The sequence below is a fragment of the Ictidomys tridecemlineatus genome, chromosome Y (genome assembly GCF_052094955.1).
Source record: "Ictidomys tridecemlineatus isolate mIctTri1 chromosome Y, mIctTri1.hap1, whole genome shotgun sequence".
In the NCBI taxonomy this organism is placed as follows: domain Eukaryota; kingdom Metazoa; phylum Chordata; class Mammalia; order Rodentia; family Sciuridae; genus Ictidomys; species Ictidomys tridecemlineatus.
In genome coordinates, this window is record NC_135494.1 from 11,703,876 (window position 1) to 11,724,976 (window position 21,101).

General features: G+C 38.5%; 1 pseudogene; it reads right to left on the reverse strand.

The window, feature by feature from the left end:
* Positions 1-18,733, reverse strand: part of LOC144372171 (dolichyl pyrophosphate Glc1Man9GlcNAc2 alpha-1,3-glucosyltransferase-like) — a 112,384-nt pseudogene extending 93,651 nt beyond the window's left edge.
* Between the last annotated feature and the right edge of the window lie 2,368 nt (positions 18,734-21,101).

A 21,101-nucleotide genomic window follows, 5' to 3' on the forward strand; every position in this document is an offset into this window, starting at 1 on the left:
TGAAATAGAAAGTAAGTTTCACTTATCGCATATATTTTTCTCTTTATATACCAGATTTCATTTAAGTTCACGAAATAATGCTTAACATTTAGTGATTTAACTAATGAAACAGTAAAACTTTGGGCTTGCTTGTGCACAGTAACATGGAATACTTATATCTATTTTTTTTGTCACAGTCTTTGGTGACTGTTGGCTATTTAAAATGACATCTTTAAACTTCTATAGTTCTTTAATATCTGAGTTTCTTTGTGGCTGTGTAAGTGATTCAGGAAAAAAAAAGTAAAATACAAGTTTCTTAGGAAATTAGAAGTTGTTTCTTACTACTTTGTTGAGAGACTTTTTTCCATATACCTCAAATGTAAAATAATGCAGATGCTTTTGTGTGTCTTTGGATTCTTCTGGGTAGAAGAGTAGTTCTTGTAATCTGATAGAAAAGCCTAAATTTGTATTGTGTTTTTGATTTCATGCCAGAAAATGCTATATATTGTGGTATTATATTTCTTTTAACTCATAGGTGCATAAATGAAAATTTTAGCTTATGGTAGTTGTATTATTTAGATTTGTTAATTTATGTTGTAATTAAAAATGAGATTCCACAATCCTAAGTACATTTAGAATTTATTGGTTAATATTGCATGAGACCTTTGAAACTTTAGGCCTACTACTTCCAGATGCAAGTATTTAATTATAGTTTGGGGGATTGTGTGTGTGTGTGTGTGTGTGTGTGTGTGTGTGTGTGTGTGTAAACTTGTCAAAGTATGTGACAGTGTTAATTATCCCTCAAGGACAAAATGTTAAGTATATCTGGGTACATTCAGGGAAATGTTGAATGAGATATAGGAAAATCAGAATTATCTGTACTAGGGATATTTGTCTTAAATCCCATCTTTTGTTTTAATTAATAAGTTATTCTTTAGTTACATAATTAGGTCTAATGTACACATCCAGGATGGCCTTTGGGTAGATATCATTGTCAAATTAAAAGCATGACTTTAAAAGTGTTTGAATATATGTCAATAAAAATACTTCTTTTTTTTAGTAAAAAAAAATGTTGATAAAGATGTAATTTCTAATGATTTGACAGTATTTTAGGTTTTAAGTATTGAAAGCCTGTGGGTCAATGCATTTTAAACCCAGGGAAATAATATATGTTTTTTGGTTTACTTTTATACTTTTTACATTCTATATTTTAGATTAGGGTATAAAAATCAATTCACCAGTGAGTGTGAAGAAAAATTATTATGAACATCCCTTTGTTTTACAGAAATTTATGGATGAGAGTTGTTTAGTAATGTGTTGACATTTACATTCTATTTATCAAAGAATGTGCTTCCTTTTCCACTTACAGTGAGCAGATGTGTAAACAGCAAAAGTTTAGAAAGGTGCTGAATTTCTAAGTTAACCTTGAATTTCTTTTTCTATATAGAGGGTACAAACATGTACTCTGAAATATTAATGGGTTAGGACTGAATCTATGTTAAAGGAGATATTCAGAAGTAATTGTAAATCATTTTTGGATGAGGGGAAGGCCTTATTGGGGGGTAGATATTACAGTTTTAAGCTTATATTAATCATATATTGACTAGCAAAACCTGAATTCAGCTACTATAATACTTGTAAATACTTAATACTTGCAAATTTTGTTAACTTCCATTTTAAAAGAAAGAAAAAGAAGTAGTATAAGTTCTAAATCAAAAGTTGGCTATTTGCACATAAAAGTAATTTTTTGAGGATGAACTGTGTTTCTGTTGGTTGCCATGTCTCTCATTATTGTCCAGTGTAGATTAGAAATTTGCTAATTAAACAATGATCTTCAGAACAGCAACATATGTATCACACGTGTGATTGTTAAAACTCAAAATTTTGTTTTCCCATAACCAGAAGTACTGAGTCTGAATGTGAATTTAGTATGATTGCTAACTGAATTGCGTGACTGAGGTTGGAAAAATTCTGCTACTAAAGCAAGACTGCTCAGATCCATGCTGTGCCACTATTGGCATGCCACTTTATACAAGTTATGGGATATTTTTGTTCTTCAGTTTCCCAAGTTGTAAAATAAAGATTAAGTTGATCTCCCTATTGTAGAACTGTTGTGAGGATGAAATGAATTTGTTAAAAGTTTTGTTAACCACATAAATTGAATCTCTAAAGTGAAAACAGCATGATAAATGTAGGTGAGACAATTTAGCAGCATGCCCTCACTCTTGCTGGTGTTTGCTTCAGTGCATCCACATCCTACTTATAGAAATGATTACATCTTAATTTATCATCTAATTATTGAGTACATATCAAGCAGTTTGTTTTTAATGTGAATAAAAGCAGGTTTTTAAAAAACTTGAATTAAAACGGAAAATTGCCCTAAAAGTGTTGATCATAGATGAACAAATACTCATTCCCTTCCAAAAAAAATATATGTAAACTTAATGATTCTTAAAAAGAATGTCTTGTTACTAGGGCTGTAGCTTAGTGGCACAATGCTTGCCTAGCATGTGTGAGGAACTGGGTTTGATCCTGAGCACCAAGTAAAAAACATAAAATATACACATTCTGTTTATCCACAACTACAAAAATGTTTTAAAATGTATTTATAAGAATACTATGACGATGACTGACCAGTAAAGTATAATAAAATTTTTTAGATCGTTATATTAGTTAATGTTATCCCTTCTTTAAATATCCCATTTTAAACGTTTGTGATTTTATTCACAAGGCAGTAAATTCAATATTTGTAAAATTTACACTCAAAATAGTATAGTTTGCCAATTACTTCAACATAATTTAGTGTAATTCCAGGCAAAACAGTGGGTTGGAATTCGAAAAAAATATTAAATAACTCATATTCTTTACCTTTTTTCATAATTGAAATAGTTAATATTATTAGCTTAAAGATTATTTAGCTATCATTTCTATTTGCTTGTAGGAAGTAGTTGATAATTACAGTAATCCTAATTGTGTCTCCCATATGTGCCAGTGGAGCAGAAGGACTCAGTTACCATTGAATGACTCAAAACATTTATCATATGGAGTGATTGATTGAAAATAATATTTCTCCCACATAAGGTCACATTTTTATTAGCTGTCTATTATGTTCAATGAAGGAGAAAGTGGGTGAAAACCTTGTATACTTTTTAAAAACTTAAATGGTTATTTCAAAGCAACATGCAGCAAATTTTTAACTTTCTTTCTGCAAGTAAATGATTGGTACCTTATTCTCTTTTTGAATGTAGATTATGTTTAATTATGAGGAAAATCAACAAGTCTTGCTTAGAGAACAAGAGCACTCAGATTGAGAAAACTGAATGGTAAAACTTTTTCTTCCATTCTCATCTTTTCTACAAGTATGATATAACAAAACCACTTGTAGATTTATTAGATCTACAGGCATATAAAGTGATGATTTTTTCTTTTCATATTTCTTTAGACAATGATTGTATTTAGGGGGGCTGGACTTGTGGCTCAGTGATACAGTGTTTGCCTAGCATGTGTGATGTTTTGCATTCAATCCTAAGCACCACATAAATTTAAATAAATAAATAAAATTTATTTATGTGTCCAAATACAACTAATAATTAAATTAAAAAAGAATTGTGTTTCAGCATTTCATAAGAATATAAAAGATAATATATCTTTAAACATTTAATGGTTTTTTTGCATCTAGATCATAGAAATTTTTTTTCTTTTTCCCATATTCATAGTCTAGGAGTTAATTGACAATACCTGGAGACATTTTCCTTTTCAAAACTTTGGATAAAACACTCTAGTATACAACAAAGAATTTTTTCCCTTCGGGAAATCCTAATGAGATAAAACATAATGTTTGTGTTATGTTTTATTAGGAATATTCAAGTAACTTGTGACTACAGAATGCAAGTTACCTTTGTATTGTCTTAGTGATGAAAATAAAAACCAAATGAAGAGCATGGCTTTCTCACCAGTGTGTAATTTAGTGTCAAAATCTAATATAATGTAATAATCAATTTCTGCAATCACAGAAAGTAATGTAATTGCCTCTTTGGAAAAAGGTGAGAAGAGAGTATCAATATCAAATTTGGAGAAATGGTAAGAGTAAGGGAAGGATCTGAAAGAGATGGAAAGGATCAGTCTATAACCACAAATTTTGCACACTTCTAGTTCTCCCACCTCCTACTACATATCAGGCTTTCTAAAACTTTACTTTTTATTTCTTGCCTTAGATAACTTAGCTAAATTTTTTTTTCAAAATTATGGAATATAAATCTAATTTTTCATTATTAAATGTCTGTTTTCCATTACACATTGAAAGAAAAATTAAATAATAAAAACAGACATAATAAATTATTGTTTGATATAATCCTATTTAAATACCTTTTTTAGACAGCATTAATTCAAACAAAAAATACTTTCATTACTTAAAATATAACATTTCATATTAATGCATCAGGAGGCTAAAACACTAAAATTGTCAGGCTCAGAGAATCCTTCAAATATTTTACCTATAGAGGCAGAGCAAACACTTAGTGTTCATTATAAAGGTTTTTTTTAAAATATATAAATTCCAGGTCAAAATATATCAAATCAAACATATATCAACTTTAATTCTCAATTTACTTCTCAATGTAATCATATTTTGTTGACTCTAAATAACATTGTCTAGTAACTGATAATGACATTAAAATTTGTATCTTCTTTCTGCTAAAATATAGTAAAATATAGTAAGCTCTACTCTGAGCCCCTCATTCATAGGTCTTACATCCTGTTATTCCATCGTTATCAATAAAGCCAGTGACATTATTCTAAAATGTAAATGTCCCCATGTTATTCCTGTCTTTGCTTAAGAATAAAATCAGAGTTTATTAAAGGACTAAGCAATGTACTCTCTAATTTCTCTTTTTGCAATTTTCCCTTTGTTATAGAAATATACTGTGCATTTCAATCAAATTTAAGTCTTTCAGTTTCCCTAACTGTCTAATATATTTCTAGTTAAGCAGATGATGATGCACCACCTTAAATCCTATTTTCTTTTCACAGACTTCTCAGTCTCACTGTGCTCCATCTGGAAATATCAAACTCCTCTTTTGTGATCCTTATAAAATCTCTCTTTTGTGAACATAACCTTTATATGGTCAACTTGATGACTTGCTGCTTCCCATTAGTTCTATTTTGGAAATATTTGCAAAACTGCATTTATTACCTCATATCACAGTTATTCATTCACATCACTATTTCCATATGCTGACTATGAAAGACAACCTTTCTGGTTTTGGAATCTGCTTTGGTAGCAGCAGTCCAAGCAGACAGCCTGGGACACCTCCTCTTTGACTTCTTCTTAGCCTCACATTCTTCAGAGCTGACCTTCCTCTGGAGCTTGCTGGCTGAGAGCACAAAGCTCATGCAGGTGCTGCAGGAAGTGGCTCTCAGGAATCTTCTGAAACTGTGCTGCCTGGCCACTGCTGCTATTCCCACCACATGAGTTTCTGTGACATACCAAGTATTCAATTATTTTAATGCAGGTTTTACGATAATTGAGACATAACTATAGGCAATTGTAAATATCTTAATTTTGTGATTTCAGCTACAACACACCTTATAAAAGTTAAAATTAAAAAGTCTTATGTTCCACTAGTAGTAATTTTGGTATGTATCTAAAAAAATACCGGAGTCATTACATCATAGAAAACACTGCATGTCTATTTTCATTATAGTATTATTTACAGAACCTGGTTAAAAAAAACTGAAGTACTTTTTAGATAAATGGTAGGTTGGTAATGGTGCCACATCCCTATATTTTTAGTAGCTTGGGAGGGTGAGGCAGGAGAATTATAAAATTAGAGCCAGTCTTAGCAACTTATCCAAAGGACACTAACAAAATCAGTGAGACCTTGTCTCTAAATAAAATATAAAAATAGGGCTGGCGATCTAGCTTAGTGGTAGACTAGCTCTGGTTTCCATAAACTATACCATAAACAAACTAGCTCTGGTTTCAATACACTGTACAATAAACAAAAAAAATAAAATAAACAAATAAAGAAAGAAATGAATAGGAGCAACATATTGACCCCATGATTTATTTTCTAAGAATCAATTTATTTGAATCCTTTCTGGCTTAGCTGAACAGGGTATCTCACATTCCTTAACAAACTGTTATCTGCATGAGAAATGCATTTTCAAAATAACGTTCATAAGAGCAACCAATGTTACCATAAACAGGAAAATTTTGTGACCGTGTTAAAGACCAGATTCTGAAAATCAGAGAAACAAGGGTAATTCTTACTAACCACAATATCTAGAAGAATGTATGCTTATGGGTTCATTTAGGAATGGTGAGCAGTAATATAATTAACCTAAAGTTGTCATGGTAGTAAATACTTGAGTTTGATGTTATCCCAGCTGTCAGTACAAAGTCAAGAACTGTATCTGGACAGGACCCTTTGGAATCTCTATTTAAATCTCCAAAAAAACTGGAATGCAAGAGAGCCATGCAAGAAAGATATGTTCTCTTTTCAGAGAGAAAACTCTCTCTCTCTTTAGAGTGTCATCTTTTTCCTCTTTCACATCACTTCTAATAAACTCATTGCCAGCTACTCTGATCAATAAGTTTGGAAACTTTATGTCTTGACAAAAAAAATGCATTTTTAGGGGCTTGATCTTCATAGTACCTCAGTTTCCCAGAAAGTCCCAGCCCTGTATCATTAAAAGATCCTTGACATCTGAAGGGCTCTCAGATAATCCTTTAGTGCCTTTACTTCAAACTTTATACTGCTCTCTAGAAGGAAAAAAAAAAGAATAATAATGAGTAGACACTTCAACAAACTTTAGATATGGTGTCTCTTCACACATTTTATCAGGCAGTTATAAAACCTTCAAGTAGGGCAATATGGGAGGTCAAAATGAGGATTTATCACAAAAGAACGTCTTAAAAGAAAAATTTTAAATAAAACATTTTGATAAGGTATCTGTGCCTGGGAAGACAGAGGGAAGAGACACAGAGTGTTTTTATTTTTCAAACTTTCAAGTTACTTGTCTTTTTTTTCTCTCATGTAAAATGCTCACAAAGAGAAAGCAAAATCTTTAAATGGCAATGCAGTTCTTCTCAAAAAATTAGAAATACTGCATTCATTTGGAATATAGAATAGAAAAAAAAATAGTTGACAATGCAGAGAAGGAATGATGGCATTAAATATGTGAAAAAAACTGAGTGCAGTGGTGCACTGTAGAAATCAATCCCAGTATTTTGTGAGTCTGAAGCAGGCGAATCATGAGTTTAATTCCAGCTTCAGCAAACATCAGATGCTAAAAAACTCAGTGAGACTCTTTCTTTAAATAAAATATAAAATAGAAATGGGAATTTGGCTCAGGGTTTGAGGGGGCTGATAAGTTATAGAATTACATGTTTTCCAGTGACACATAACTATTCCAATACTCTAGGCTGCATGCCAAGATTCAATCACAAGTTCCACAGAAGTCATATGAAGTCATAGGGTGTCTTATAGATGGTGTGGTGAAGGTTTTCCTGAACCCACTGACACGGTCACACTGGGGGATGCTGTGTCAGAGAAGAACCACATGGAATTTGGAACCATAAGGAATGATAAGTGGTTTCTTTATGATACTCATGATATAAATAAAATGGCATATATCAATCAATAATAAAAGTATGTGTTGCCTGAGATTGCAGAAAAAGTCCCAGAATGAGACTAAGAGTACAATTAAGACATGCCCTGAGATGTGTTTCAATATCTCTGAGGACACAACAATAGTTTTATGTCTCAAGAAAGTTTATGGGGAAAAGATTGCAAATCAAAGTTTCTGAGAAAAGCTTAACAATTTACTCTAAGCCCCTCATCCTAAAGCCTCAACCTGTGTGAAATACATTTTTCCAACTAACAGGCTCTTCTTTTCTTTACACAGGAATCCATTATAAAAATAGAAAACAAATAGTTAATATAAATAAAAAATGGTTTGAGGTGCAGAGCCTGCTCTTTAATTAAAGATCACAAAGACATGAGAATTGGTGTACTTTGACCAATAATCAAAGAAACTCTTTAAGAAAGCAGTTAAATAAGTCTTATGAAAAAAGGAAATTACCTTGGAAATTTAAAAAAAATAATAATGTAAAATTAATATAGATATATTTTTGAGACAGTTCAGAGTAGTAGGCTTTTAAGAAATAGGCTTTCACTGTTTTAAGTGTTATTTATTGTGACTTTAGTTTAGAAGTAAGAAATATTACCAATAATTATAAGTATATTTTAATTTTAAAGGACAATGGAATAATTAAAGGTGTGATTTAAAGTTAAAAGTTAATAATAGGTCAAGAGATGTGTAGTTAAGTTGTGTATTTGAGCCCTTAGGGATTAAGATGAAAATGTAAAAGCTTAATAATGATTGGCAATGTTACAGGAAAATATTTTACACAATGTGCTTAATATCTTAGATAATTAATATATGTTTGAAAAGATTGTAACTTTTGAAAATTATGTAAACCAAAGAAGTTTTAATGCTATCCATAAACTACCTAAAAAACAAAGGTAAAAAAAAAAACAAACAAAAAAGGATATCCCTCTGGGGGCAGGAAATCCTTGTGAAGGCTGCTTATAACTTGCAACCATCATCCTGTCTCCTTTTCTTTCATTGATGCCACTTATCCTTCAGCATCTTACACCACTCTTACTTCAGGACCCCATGATTTTTACTGGGTCTTGGCCTTGGCAATAGTGATTTACTTTTTCTTCACTTAAATCTAAAGTTGACTCTTTTGATGGGCTGTATTAAGTTATGATATATAATATATATTATATATATTTATAATATATATAATATAATATATATTATATTATATATTATATATATTATAGACACAAATGTCTGTGATTTGTGCTAATATTCTCATACTACCCCATACCAAAAAAAAAAAAAAAATAAACCTATGATTATTCTCAAGGCATAATTTTTATTTAGTTACTTATACTCTAGTGTCTGGGATACTTACAGATCTGGAGATCTGACACCCTCTACCTCTTTTTTATTATTAATGTTAATACTAGAAACTTTAACATTTTATTTGTGTCTTCTTATTTATTGGGGAATGGGGATATTAGTGCCCCAGGGTATTACTTAGTAATTAAAATCTCAAGCTTTTTTCTCATAAGACAAGAGAACATGAATATTAAAGAAAATTTAAAGTAATTGTAATATTTCTTTTTTATCAAAATATACACATATATATTCATGAATTGATTTAACCTTATATACATGACTAATGAACTTCTGTCTTTGCTGGATACATGTATTTGAAGGAAACTCTGCCATGAAATAATTCTGTCTTTAGGCACTTAATGAAATTCACCACAAAATAAAATAAAATATAAACGGGCCGTGGAAAATACCTGGAATATCAGTTACTATAAAGAGGTCTGTTTTTTTGCTAAAAGACACATATTTTTGGAGTTACTTATACTCGGTCTTGGAATAGAGAAACACCCTTCTTTGTTTTATATTCTGAAAGAAACTGAACCCACTTGGAGAAATTAAATCAGGTCTCAGGTATGTGTAATGCAATCTATGTTACATAGTTAGCCTTGGGTGGAAGCAGCTGGCTCTGCAGCTAGGGACTGCCAGCTGCCTTTATGTAAACAGATAGAAACTTTGACATGCCACAGTTGTGTGTTTTCATGACAGCATGATTGATATCCAGAGCAAGTGGAAGACTGGTTCTGGTGAGGCCTGCACACAGATGCAATCACACTCTACATTCCTATGAGTTTTCAGTTTTGTCCTTTTAGCTTCTGTCCAGAACTTGGAAGGTCTAGAAGACCTTTGCCTTGGATCCTCACACAGGTCATGTAGGCATCCTGCACTTGCTCTCTGGGAAGAACAGGGAGAGTGAAGAACTCAGTGGATTCCTGAAGCCCCACAGGCCATGGGGCTCCCCTAGCCAGAGCTGCTTCCCTGAGCCACCTCCTTCTACCCTGATAAGCCAGGGAGGCACTCCCTTATGCCCCAGTTCTGACATCCCACAGCCACTCACTGGTCTCCCTATCTGTGGCTTTGAGTTCATGGTCCAGGCTGGGAGCCTTTGGCAAATGGCAGCATATGACTGAATTAAATCACTTCACTCTGTTTCTCTCTCACTGTTGGGGTGCTCTTACCCTCATTTTCAGTTTTCACATAAGTCAGGCTGTACTGGGCATGGGGTGGACTTCCTTCAGGGCACTCTGTGGGCAGAAGTTCTTTCTTATACTTGGAGAAATGTAAACCAGAGAGCAGATTTAGAAGAAAACATCCAATAAGCCACAATACAGATAGTTTCCAGAACAAAGCAAAATGGAGTGGAATGGGACAGGGATTCTGAAATCTGGAAACGCTGGTGGCAGCACATATCCATTTAGATGAGAAAAGAGTCCAGACCCAGTGGAGGGTGCACTGACACACTCTCTCCCTTTCTCAATCCTCTCAGTTCTGAATGGAACCAAGGCCTCACACATGCTGGGCAAGCCCTCTACAATGAGTTATGCCCCCCCTTTCTGCCCTGTGTCCTTGGAGTGGCTTGGTTGCCACTGAGAAGCATTCATGCAAGTGGCTAGCCATCTGGTTTTGAGATGTTTACACTCTTCTCATCCCAGTCCTCTCAGGTCTCTTTCACTTCCCAGGGCATTCATGTTTAGTGTAGAGGGATTTACCTATGGGGGGAGATCAGGTTGAGGGAGGGGTTCAAAGGCAATGAGTTAATTCCCAGACCCTCTTCCTGATCTGCTGGTTGAGGGGAGTCCATCATTAGATGGGGCTGTCATTGACCCATTAGGGCCTCTCCACTGTCACAAGCCTCTTTGGCACACACCTGTTTGGGCACTTGTGTGTGCACTGCAGGTGTCAAAATGAGTGAAAGGCAAATGCTAGGTGAAAAAAATGCCTGCTCTGGCATGTGCAGGGGACGTGACATGGGTGATGGGTTTTCTGAGTCCTCAGCCTCCTGCTGTTACCTTCAGATGCTCTATGGATAGTGGTGGTAGAATATTTTGCGGTGGGTAAGCTGGTAACATGCAGATATCTAGGCTTTTCCAGGCCATGGAGTGAGACTCACTGAGTGCAATCTGATTTTTCCTAGTGCTGTGGCATAGTCATGCTGGGACCTACCCCTGTGTTTCTTTGAGACCGAAGGAGCATTCAGGTGTGTTTGAGGAATGTGTGAGTCATTGTCCTAAAGGCTCCTCTACTGCAGACCAGTGGGGAGCTGCCCCTGGATTAGTGCCAATGGATTGAGTTCCAGAGGTGGCTGAGGCAAGAGGAGGTTTATCCTGAAGGTCAAGGAGCAAGGAGATGAGGGAGGAAGCCATCCAGAGGTTTGGATTTTGGTGTTGGTGACGTGGGGGTCAATCTGGTGGCCTTGAAAACAAAGAGCAAGTGCAGAGGGTCCAGGTTCAGAATTCCTGAGTACCAGACCCTTCTGTGTTCTGTGCCCTTATATAATATGGGGGCAATGAAGGACTTTCAAGACTGCTGTCTCAGAGTGTGTCCTCAGGTTGGAATAGCATGGGGAAATCCTTGCTGGGACACCAAGTTGGCCCAGTGGAACCAAAAGGGTCCATAACCAGAAGTATGTGCAGGTTCAAAGTCAAGTATAGTATCAGATGGTACACTGGCTCTAAGTGTGGAAAAAAGGGGCCACAAGTCCAGGGTTCTAAATCCCTAAGTTTGTGGCCCTTTGTTACTTCACAGCACCTTACCCCTTTAATTTAGAGTAGTGGCTTTTTCAGGGATCAGAGTCCTTTATTAAGTGAGGCTGAAGGTACATTTGAATGCCAGGCTGGTGTCCACCACGTAAGGCAAATGTTCCTGACTCCAGGGATGACTTTGCATCTTGGGTGAAGCAAGGATATTTTCAGGTGCTGCCAGGACAAGGAGAGGGGGTGGGACTGGAAGCTTTTCTGATTCTATCCTTATGTTAAAGGCAGACATTTGAACTCTTGTCTTGCTGTTTTTCCATTAAGATTAATCTTCAACTTGGAAAGGAATAACTGTGTTAGAGAATATATATGGAGCGAAGGATGGACATCTACATGCTGAGGGTGGTATTGCAGCTTGTTCAAGGCTGCGCTGGGGGAGGGAATTGGAGAAAGTAGAGAAGGCTAGCATGCTTTGGTGACAGCCACTGAAGATGGCATGTTGAACTAGCCACTGCAGCAGTGCTAAAACTAGAGTGATCTTGGTGGAGATTTGTTTCCTGGATGTCTGCCACTGTGTGTGCAAATACATCATCTGTGAACATGTACATGTGAATATACATGTGTATGTGCATCCACATGAGCAATTCAGATGGGCTCAAAAAAACCTGGAGGAGGCTGACCTCCTCCTGTGAGTCAGCAGGTGATTTCTATCTGCTGAGGCAAGTGCACCCTGAGTGCTATCTATCCCCCAGGCATATGGGGTATTTGTCATAAGCCTAGGTAGATGCTTGGGAGAGAGGTCTGCTGATTCTGATCTGGTGGTTCCTGCGGGAATCCTGCACACTATCTGCCTAGAACTTGGCTCATTTCTGGGTTCAAGTTTCCATCTTTCTCTGTCTCTTGAGGACCTAGGACAGGTAACTTTAACTCTGAGTCTACATTTCCTGGTGACAGAACCATTAAATAAATTGAGATGCAACCAGATGTAAGCAGGAGTCCTCACAATGTTTAAACATCTGTGGAGGACAGATGGATCAGCCTCTTCACTGATCCCAGGAATTTTATTAAACTCAGCTCAGCAATGTTTTAAAAATATGTTCTGGGGTTCGACCATTCACAGAAGCATAGCAGCCCAGTCTAACTCTGTGAGTATTATGGCAACTGTGCTTTTATAACATTTGCTCTCTGCCTTCTCTCTACTTCACTCTTTTTTCAAGGCTTTCCTTTCCCAGCCATTCTGTGAATGGCTAGTTGTGGAGACATGAAGGTGAAGGCAGGGACTGTGGCTTCATTTTTGATGACTGAGAATCAACTGAAGTTTTTTCAGCAGCATGTTTTTTTCCAGATGTGTTTTCCTGTTTTATCATCTGAGCTGCTGAACAAACTATTGGACTTCTCTGTGGTTCCAGCCACTCTCGTATTAGCTGAACTGAAAAGGTGCTGAGAGAATCACCCCAACTTGTAGCTCAGAGCCACTTTTTGTGCAGCTGCAGGGATGTAGTAGTGTGTGAGTCCAGTTGAGAAGCTAGTGACAGGCATTTTGTAGACTTCAGTAACTCTGAGCCACCTGGTCCTCTCTGTATCCACCCAAGCTACTCTCCATTACAATGTTCATTTTAACAGACATATATTTTAATGAATTGTTTTATCTTTGAATTTTATATTACTCCCTGAGAAAAACCAATCTTCTGATCTTCTGGCTTTATTCTTTATTTTCCTTAAGAGAGAGAGAAAAAGGAGAGAGATAGAGAGTTCTTTAGTATTTATTTTCAGTTTTCAATGGACACAACATCTTTTATTTTTATGTTGTGCTTAGGATCAAATTCAGCACTCTGTGCAGGCCAGGTGAGCATATTACTGCTTGAGCCACATCTGCAGCCCTGGATTTATTCTTTTTCCACTGGGCTGAGCACATTTCATCTGTCATTGACCCCACAGTTTCTTGATTGTGAGGCTCATTAGTTCTCTCTATCAAAAGGCAGGATTTGCAAATATCAGTAAAGTTTAAAGCCATTAACACCCACTGGCACATCTGCATTTTGTTTAGTCAGAAGATTAAAAAAGATGAGTGGCCTTCCTTCTCTGCCTCTTTTGCCTCATATTTAGCATTATAAAATCATGTTACCATATGAAATTTTCTCATGGACCCTTAGGGTGTCTTTCACAAAACCTGAAAACACTGCTGTCTCCCAGTTAAAAGATATTTTAATTTTTTCATTTTAAATTATTTTCTTTTAAATTTTTATTTTAAGGGACAGTTAATGTTTGAATATAATTGGGGGCTTCAATATGATATTTGGATGTATGTTTGCAAGGTGTCAAATTATCAAATCAGGAAAATTAAAAAAATATATCACCTCACTTTTTCAAATACTTTATATTGTTTATTTTTGCATGGTGAAAATATGTAAATCCATAGTTCTATATATGTAAATCTATGATGCATTATCATTCATTAGAATTGCCTTCCTGTGTCATGGTCACTAAAGCTCACCTGCCATCTAGCTGGACCTTGCTGCTCTTGCCCAGTACCCTTCACCCTGCCCCTGAAAACCCTCATTCTAATCTCTGCTCCTATGCATTCAGCTGTTTTAGATTCCCCATGTAAGTGAGCTCATACTGGCTTTGTCTTTTGTTCCTGCTTATTTCACTAAAACTAAATAATATCCATATTTTAAAAATTGAATAAGTTGCAAGAATTTTAGACTTAAGATGAAAGCTTAACATTTTTCTCTTGACTTTTTGAAATCCTCGTCTCATTCCCAGCAACAACTCATAGGGTAAAAAATGTCATGGCCTCTCAAGAGTTGAAGCCCAGGTGGAGGGTACACCCTGAGCCTGGCCATTACTTTTGAATCACACCAAAGGTGGAACTGGAACACCTCAGGGACCTACTGCTTGAGGTTACTTTCTTACCATTGAAAAGCCATGTAAGAACAGGTGCTAATGACATCTGTGTTGGACATGTTGTGACTGCCAGGCTGAGGTTTCCAAGGCTCTATTATTGTTACTTTCTTGTATTTTCTAATAGGATTGGAAACTGAAAGAAAGAAGATGAACTGATTTAAGTCAGGATCACATTAATGCCAGGGTCTTAACACTGAGTGATCTGTACTAATGCATCTGTGGGAGACCCATTAATTTCTTAATTTAACAAATATTTGAGTGTCTCCTATTTACAAGGCATTGCTTTTCCACTGACTGTGGAGTGGAAGGATGTGGTTCTCTGATTTTCAGAAAACTTATATTCTTGTAGGAAAGACATGGAGAAATCTCTGGTGTTTTTGTATTTTTGGTGTCCATATTTTCTGAGCCCAAAATATGTGTAAGTACTTGTTAATGTTTAATGGAGCAAGAGTGTAGAAGAAGCCAAGGTTTGATGAATTTAAAAAGGGCCAGACCAAGCTGTGGTCTGGACATGCACAGGCACTGGGGTAATCGGTACTTTTGAATGCTGGATAGTGGCATACTAAGATTGAAGTGTTTTATGTATAAAGAATAATGTTGTAGCAATAATAACTAATGAAAAAAATGCTTGGAACATTTGAGAAAATGAATAGATTTTACTTGCCTTTGCACCAAGCAGAGTGATGATTTATTTGGTCAAAACTGATCTGGTTTGAAATACATTTTGAGCTCTCTGAGACCTTAGGCTTCTTTTAATTTTATTTCTCTGGACAGTATTTGCAGGCTATGTCTAAAGACTGTCAGAAGGGGTGGTGTACATTTTAAAATCTGGAGTATAGGGTGGATACTGTCAAAAAAAGAGGTCCTGAGCTTTTTTGGCTTGAACATTTAGAGAGATGTTTTAAATGCGAGCACCAAAATTGTTTCTCTGTGTTATTAAATAATTAAGAATAGTGTGTTCTCTGGTCTATGTGCAGATGATGGACTTTGGCCTTGCAGGAAGACAACTCAAGGCAATGTCAGCCGGAGCTTAGTTTCCTTGGTCTTTGTGTGCCTCCATGTAGATGAGAACCCCCACACTTTGCCAATGCTCAGTGGTCTTTTTGCCTCCAAAAGGCTGGAAAGCTACTGTGGGTAACTTTTCTGGCTGCAGTATCAGATTTACTTTTTATAATCTTATTTGTAATCTTAGTTTGTAAATATCACCAACATTGTTGTAGGTAGTTATTTATAAAGCAGATCTGACTGAATCAGGTAGGACATTGTAAGTGTGGAGTAAAAAATGATAATGTCTTCTAAGAGGATTAACCTTGAGATGGAGAAATACCTATCTCCATCTGTCTGTCTTTCTGAATGACTTCATCCATCCATCCAATTACCATCTATTTATCATTCATCCCTCCTTCCATCTATTACCCATCTATCCATCCTTCCATCCTTCCATCTATCTATTCATCATCCACCACCCCTCCATGCTTCATCCCTCTATCTACACATATATCTATCCATCCATCCTCCACCATCCATCCATCCACCATTAAAGTTTGCTGTCAAGTGTGGTCTCAGGAGGTATGCTTTGGACTTTACAAATGGAGAAGAATTGTCATGGAGAATAGTCAGTAAGACAAGAGGTAGGAGCTCCTCTGAGACTGCCTCTGCAGAGGGGCCCAAGCTACATCTCCGTTGCCCAGTGGTGTGCACGACATGAGACTGACAGGTCCTGTTGCCAGAGAGCTGCCTCCTCTCCAGGTTGAAAGGGGCCTGGGCCACTCACAGGGGCAGTCTCTAAATTTGGACTTGTGAATATAATCACCAGGTTCCCAGTCTCTACCTGCCAACTACCTCTACACCACCTGCCTGGCCCCTGGAGGCTCTGTATCTTCCCAGGGTTTTGGGAATCGGACATAGTGACCTTATACAAACACCTGGCCTGTCAGGTGAGTATCAGAGCCACCTTCTCACCCATAGCTGACCTGAAGGACAAGGAGGCACAGTGCTGAGGCTGCAAGGCCTGCGTGTGAGGATGACAAAAGTCCTATTTGTCTTTTCTTTCTCTTCTTTGTCCAGCGTCAGAACCCTAGGCCTACCCACTGTCCTTGGTTCCTAAGAGGGTGCAGAAAATGTAAGAAGAGATCTTTTCCAGCTTTATTTAAAAACCTAGCCTGGTCAAAGGGCCTGAGAATTGAAACTGATTTGAATATTAGAAAGTTACAGAAATGTTTTCTGAGTTTATGGTCTGGAAGACACGCCTGCTCTGGGCTTTCCTCTTCACCCAGGGACAGAGCTAGAGGCAGGGTGGAATGAGATTTCCACCTCTATGAAAGTCTGGAAGCATGAAGTGGGGACAGGGAAGATGGTTGTGGCTGAAAGTGTGGCGTCTGCTTTATGTAACTGTGATACATTCCTGAGATGATTTCAACAGATAGAGTAAGAAGGTTTATTTCAGCCCACAGCATTGCAAGTTTCAATCCTAAGAATTGGGCACTTGTTGCTTTGAACCTGTGGTGCTGATTGGTGAGAGATCAAAGCTGTTGCTCTTATGACTGTGAGAACCAAGAAGAAAGAGGAAAGGGCTGGGACCCTTTCTCACCTCTCAAGGACACCCCTGTTCCTGAGCTCCCTCCCACCAGGCCTCCCTTCCTAAAGGAACCAATGCCTCGCAGTAGTTCCCTGCTCCCAGTGTCTTCACAATGCAGCAGAAGGAGGGACAAGTAGGCATTTGACACAGTCAAGACAGGCACTGTGCTTAAGGTATGTGTGCATGTGTTCATTCAGTCCCTGAAGATGCCACCCACATTAGCATGCTTGTCCTCACCTTGTAGACAGAAACACTGAAACAAGACAGACTGAATAAATAGCCTCAGGTTCACAGGTCCAATGGAAGCAAAGCTAGGCTTTGAACCTGGATATCAGTCAGGTCCTGAGGACACTGTTTTTGGCTTTTCTGTAAGATTCCTTTTTAGGAACTGTCACAGGGAGAGGGTTGAAACCACAGCCTAAATCTCACCTCCAAGAGAGTGCACAGCTTTGTGGCCCTGGCTGGTTTCCTCCTCTTTAATCCTCGTGCCAGGGTCCCATTGCAGCCAGGTTCTGCATTGACTTTGGGAGATTGTGAGAATATGGATTTTTTCTCTTTGGCAGTCATGTGTTTTTATGAGGAGAAAGTAAGATAAAGTGAGAACACTTGGAAGCCTTCATGGTGGCTCTCTTGAGCCACCCTCAGTGATGGCACCAGGGAGTGGATGGAAGGGCAAGTAAATGCAGTCCTGGTGTCCTGAGGACAACCTCTATCCCGGAAGATGACCTCCATCCCTGCTTCCTGGCCTGCCTTTGTGCCCAGATTTGAAACGTTGGCTCTAATAGGACTTCAAAGAAGTCCTTTAATTAGCAGCTGTAGGTCATGGATGGCAGAAGGAAACCATCATTCCCAAGCTGAGAGACCTTAGCAGATTGCCTTCAATGGCAGTTTGCTGGACCTCTTCTGATCAGGAAGAAGTCCAGATGTGTCAGTCCCAGGTGTCCACAGCATTTGTTGTTTAATTTGAAAATTGCATCCTGTGCACCAAGTGAGTGCAGGGCATGGTACCAAGTGTAGGGTGTACAACAATTTGCAAGATGAGGCCTCGTGGTCCTGTAGGGACAACACTGATAAAGCATGCATGGTGGATGTAGCATGGTAGGTGCTCTAAAGGAAAGCAGTTCATGGAATCAGTGGACAGCCTGAACTTCTGCCCTGAGAGTGCATTCTGGAGGAGGGACCATCACCTTGAAACTTGAAGGATAGACAGGAAAGGTCCAGACAACTAAGGGCTCCTACGTGTGAGGGGAATTGTTCAGAGGGCTGAGAGTGGCATTGCAAAACCAGGCAGGTGCTGGTGCACCCTGAACAGAGCACAGTGGGGGGCTTTAGCTTAAAGAGTGCCAGAGGCACTCATGAGCAGGCAGCAGGGTTATTTACAGGGATAGAGATGTCAAATGAGAGGTTCTAGAAAAGCTGAGATCCTGGGGGATGAGCCCTAGTAGGTGTGTAACCAGCCTACCTCTATATCCAGCCTCCCTTCACACTGGCTTCCACCTGGTTCTGCCAGCAGTGGTACAGCACAGGCCCCACAGCAGAAGGCTCCAGTGTGATTTTGAGTGTGGTAGGATGGCTTGAGCTCCAGCAGACCACCCTGAGGCGGCATGGTGTGTGGCTAGGAACCTGGGTGCTTCTAAAGTCATGCATGGAAGGACAGTGGCAGGGAGCATGGGGACATACACATCTCACTTGATGTGAGCAGCACATTGAGACTCCAGTGTCTGGTGTGGTTCACATGGTGGTTGCTGGTCATTTTTAAAAGGACACAAGAGGGGAAGTTTTGTTTTTATATTTGGGTGGGTTGATCTTGAGTTTGGCTTGGGCTGTTTTATTTTTCTTGGGAAATCTAAGAGGCAATGTTGGTGTTCCTTTGTCTATAAATTTGATATTTGGAAAAAAGTTATGTGCAGTTCTGATGACCATCTTAATACAGATTGCAAGTGAATTGTGAAGGTGTCATGATAGACTTGAGTACCCAGGTGTCTGACAGCTCTTCAAGGACAGGAGTGCCCATAGCACCAGGAAAAAGCCCAAGTGAGTCTGAGTAAGAGAAGTAGAGGTGACGACATTTCTCCCTGGCTCATGAACTACTTTGAATCACATAACAATAAAGTGAAAGTGGTTTTTTCTTGAGAATTTGAAAGTTTATGTCAGCAAGCATTCTACAAATAGCAGGTTGGACAGAAAATGAGTTTAATTGTATAAAAGGTAAGATTGCTTTGCAGCTATAAATCGAATTTTTTCATCTTAGCTTTGTTTGTTAATATTTATTCTTAGTGTGATAAATATTGACAGGAGAGACTCTCTGGCTGTTTCCATGGATCTCCTTTACTTAATATTTTCTCTCTGTATTCACAGAAATGATTGGAAAAATAAGTACCCTCTCATCATGTTTTTTTTTTTAATTTTACCTTGAATTTCAAAAGATACTTTTGTGTGTGTGTGTCTACTGTGGACCTCAGAAGATTTTTGTCTGGTCTTCTGAGTGGTAAAAATGTCAGTGCCTAACTGATTTTGCCAGTGAACTTTCAATTACAAATAGAATAAGTAAAATCCAATATGGCTTAAGGGAATTTCCTGGCACATATAACTGAAAAGCTCAAGGATAGCCTCAGGTCTGGCTAGATCCAGGTGCTCAGAGATATGGCCAGAAAGTGATTTCTGTCTATCTGTTGCCTCTGTGTTCTTCTGTTGGCTTTAGTCTCAGGCAGGTGCTGGACACTTGGAGCCCTCAGTGCTTTGCAGAAGGACAACTGGGCTCAAAATTTCCTGACAAGTTCTGGTCACCTGTCTCTTTGTTGGCCAATCAACTGTGGCCAAGAAATGAAGAATCTGATTGGCTTGGGTGATTGCATAGTTTCTTCTTAGACAAGTCTCTCTCCATGAAGATGCTGTGCCTTGGCCACACATGTCAATCACAGAAGCTGGAGTAAAGCCAGCCCAGCCTGAGCTTCATGAAATGCACAGGGTGCCCCCCACCCCGGGAAGCCCTGGTGCTGAGTCACTGGGTGTGGGCAGGTGGCACTGTTCTCAAGGGCCCTCTGTATGGAGAGACACAGATCAGGAGCTGTTGATAATTCATGAGGGATTCTCTCCAGGTATGTGTGTCCCTGAGGCAGAGTGGAACTGAAGGTGACTGGATTGTGGCAGGTGGGCAGGAGTGGCTACTGAGGGGGAAGAGCCTGAACCCCATAGCCCATCACTATGAGCCTGTGTGGTGAAGATAGCCTGGCAGAGTCTGCACAAAGTTATATGTACATAAGATCCTGATCCTTGCAGAGATGCTGAGAGGTAACTGCTGCTGCCAACATCCCAATTTTACAGATGAGGTGTTGGAGGGCCAGAGGTGTGGTGATTTCTATGACTTCATGCTGGAGTCTGACCTCAAGGCAGGTATGTTGTCCCAACTTCACTAAGCTACTTGGGTGCCTCTGGGGATGGCCATTCCCACAGCACACAGTAGGTAGTCAACTCCTGGTGTGTAGCAGGGACTTGGTGAACAGACATTAACGTAAACCACATGGTTTAGTGTTGTTCCTGAGTTTTCCCAACCTGCACCCACCACATTTGACTTTCTCAGATGGACAGTTATGCTGAGTGGTGAGGCCAGAGCTGGAAGCTCCTCCCAGGATCCAGGACACTTTTTAGGGTCTTTGCCTGCACCCAGATCTCTTCCTGTGCGACCCTGGAACTGTACTCTGGCCTATCAAGCTCAACTTTTTGGCAGATGCATTTTCCCTGAACCTGTGGTCTGCTGGTCCTTCCAGTCCTTTGCCAAGTCAGAGGGCAAAAATTCACATCCTCAAGGTTCTCTGCTTCCTGGGTAGGCACCTGCAGAAGGACGACCCACTGGGCTAGGACCTCCTGTCAGGTGTGCAGAGAGATCTTCTCACATAATCTCAGGCCTCCTTACTCTGCCCTGTAATCATTAAAGTCTATTTCCCATTTTCTTGCCTTTTTAAATTATTAGTTGT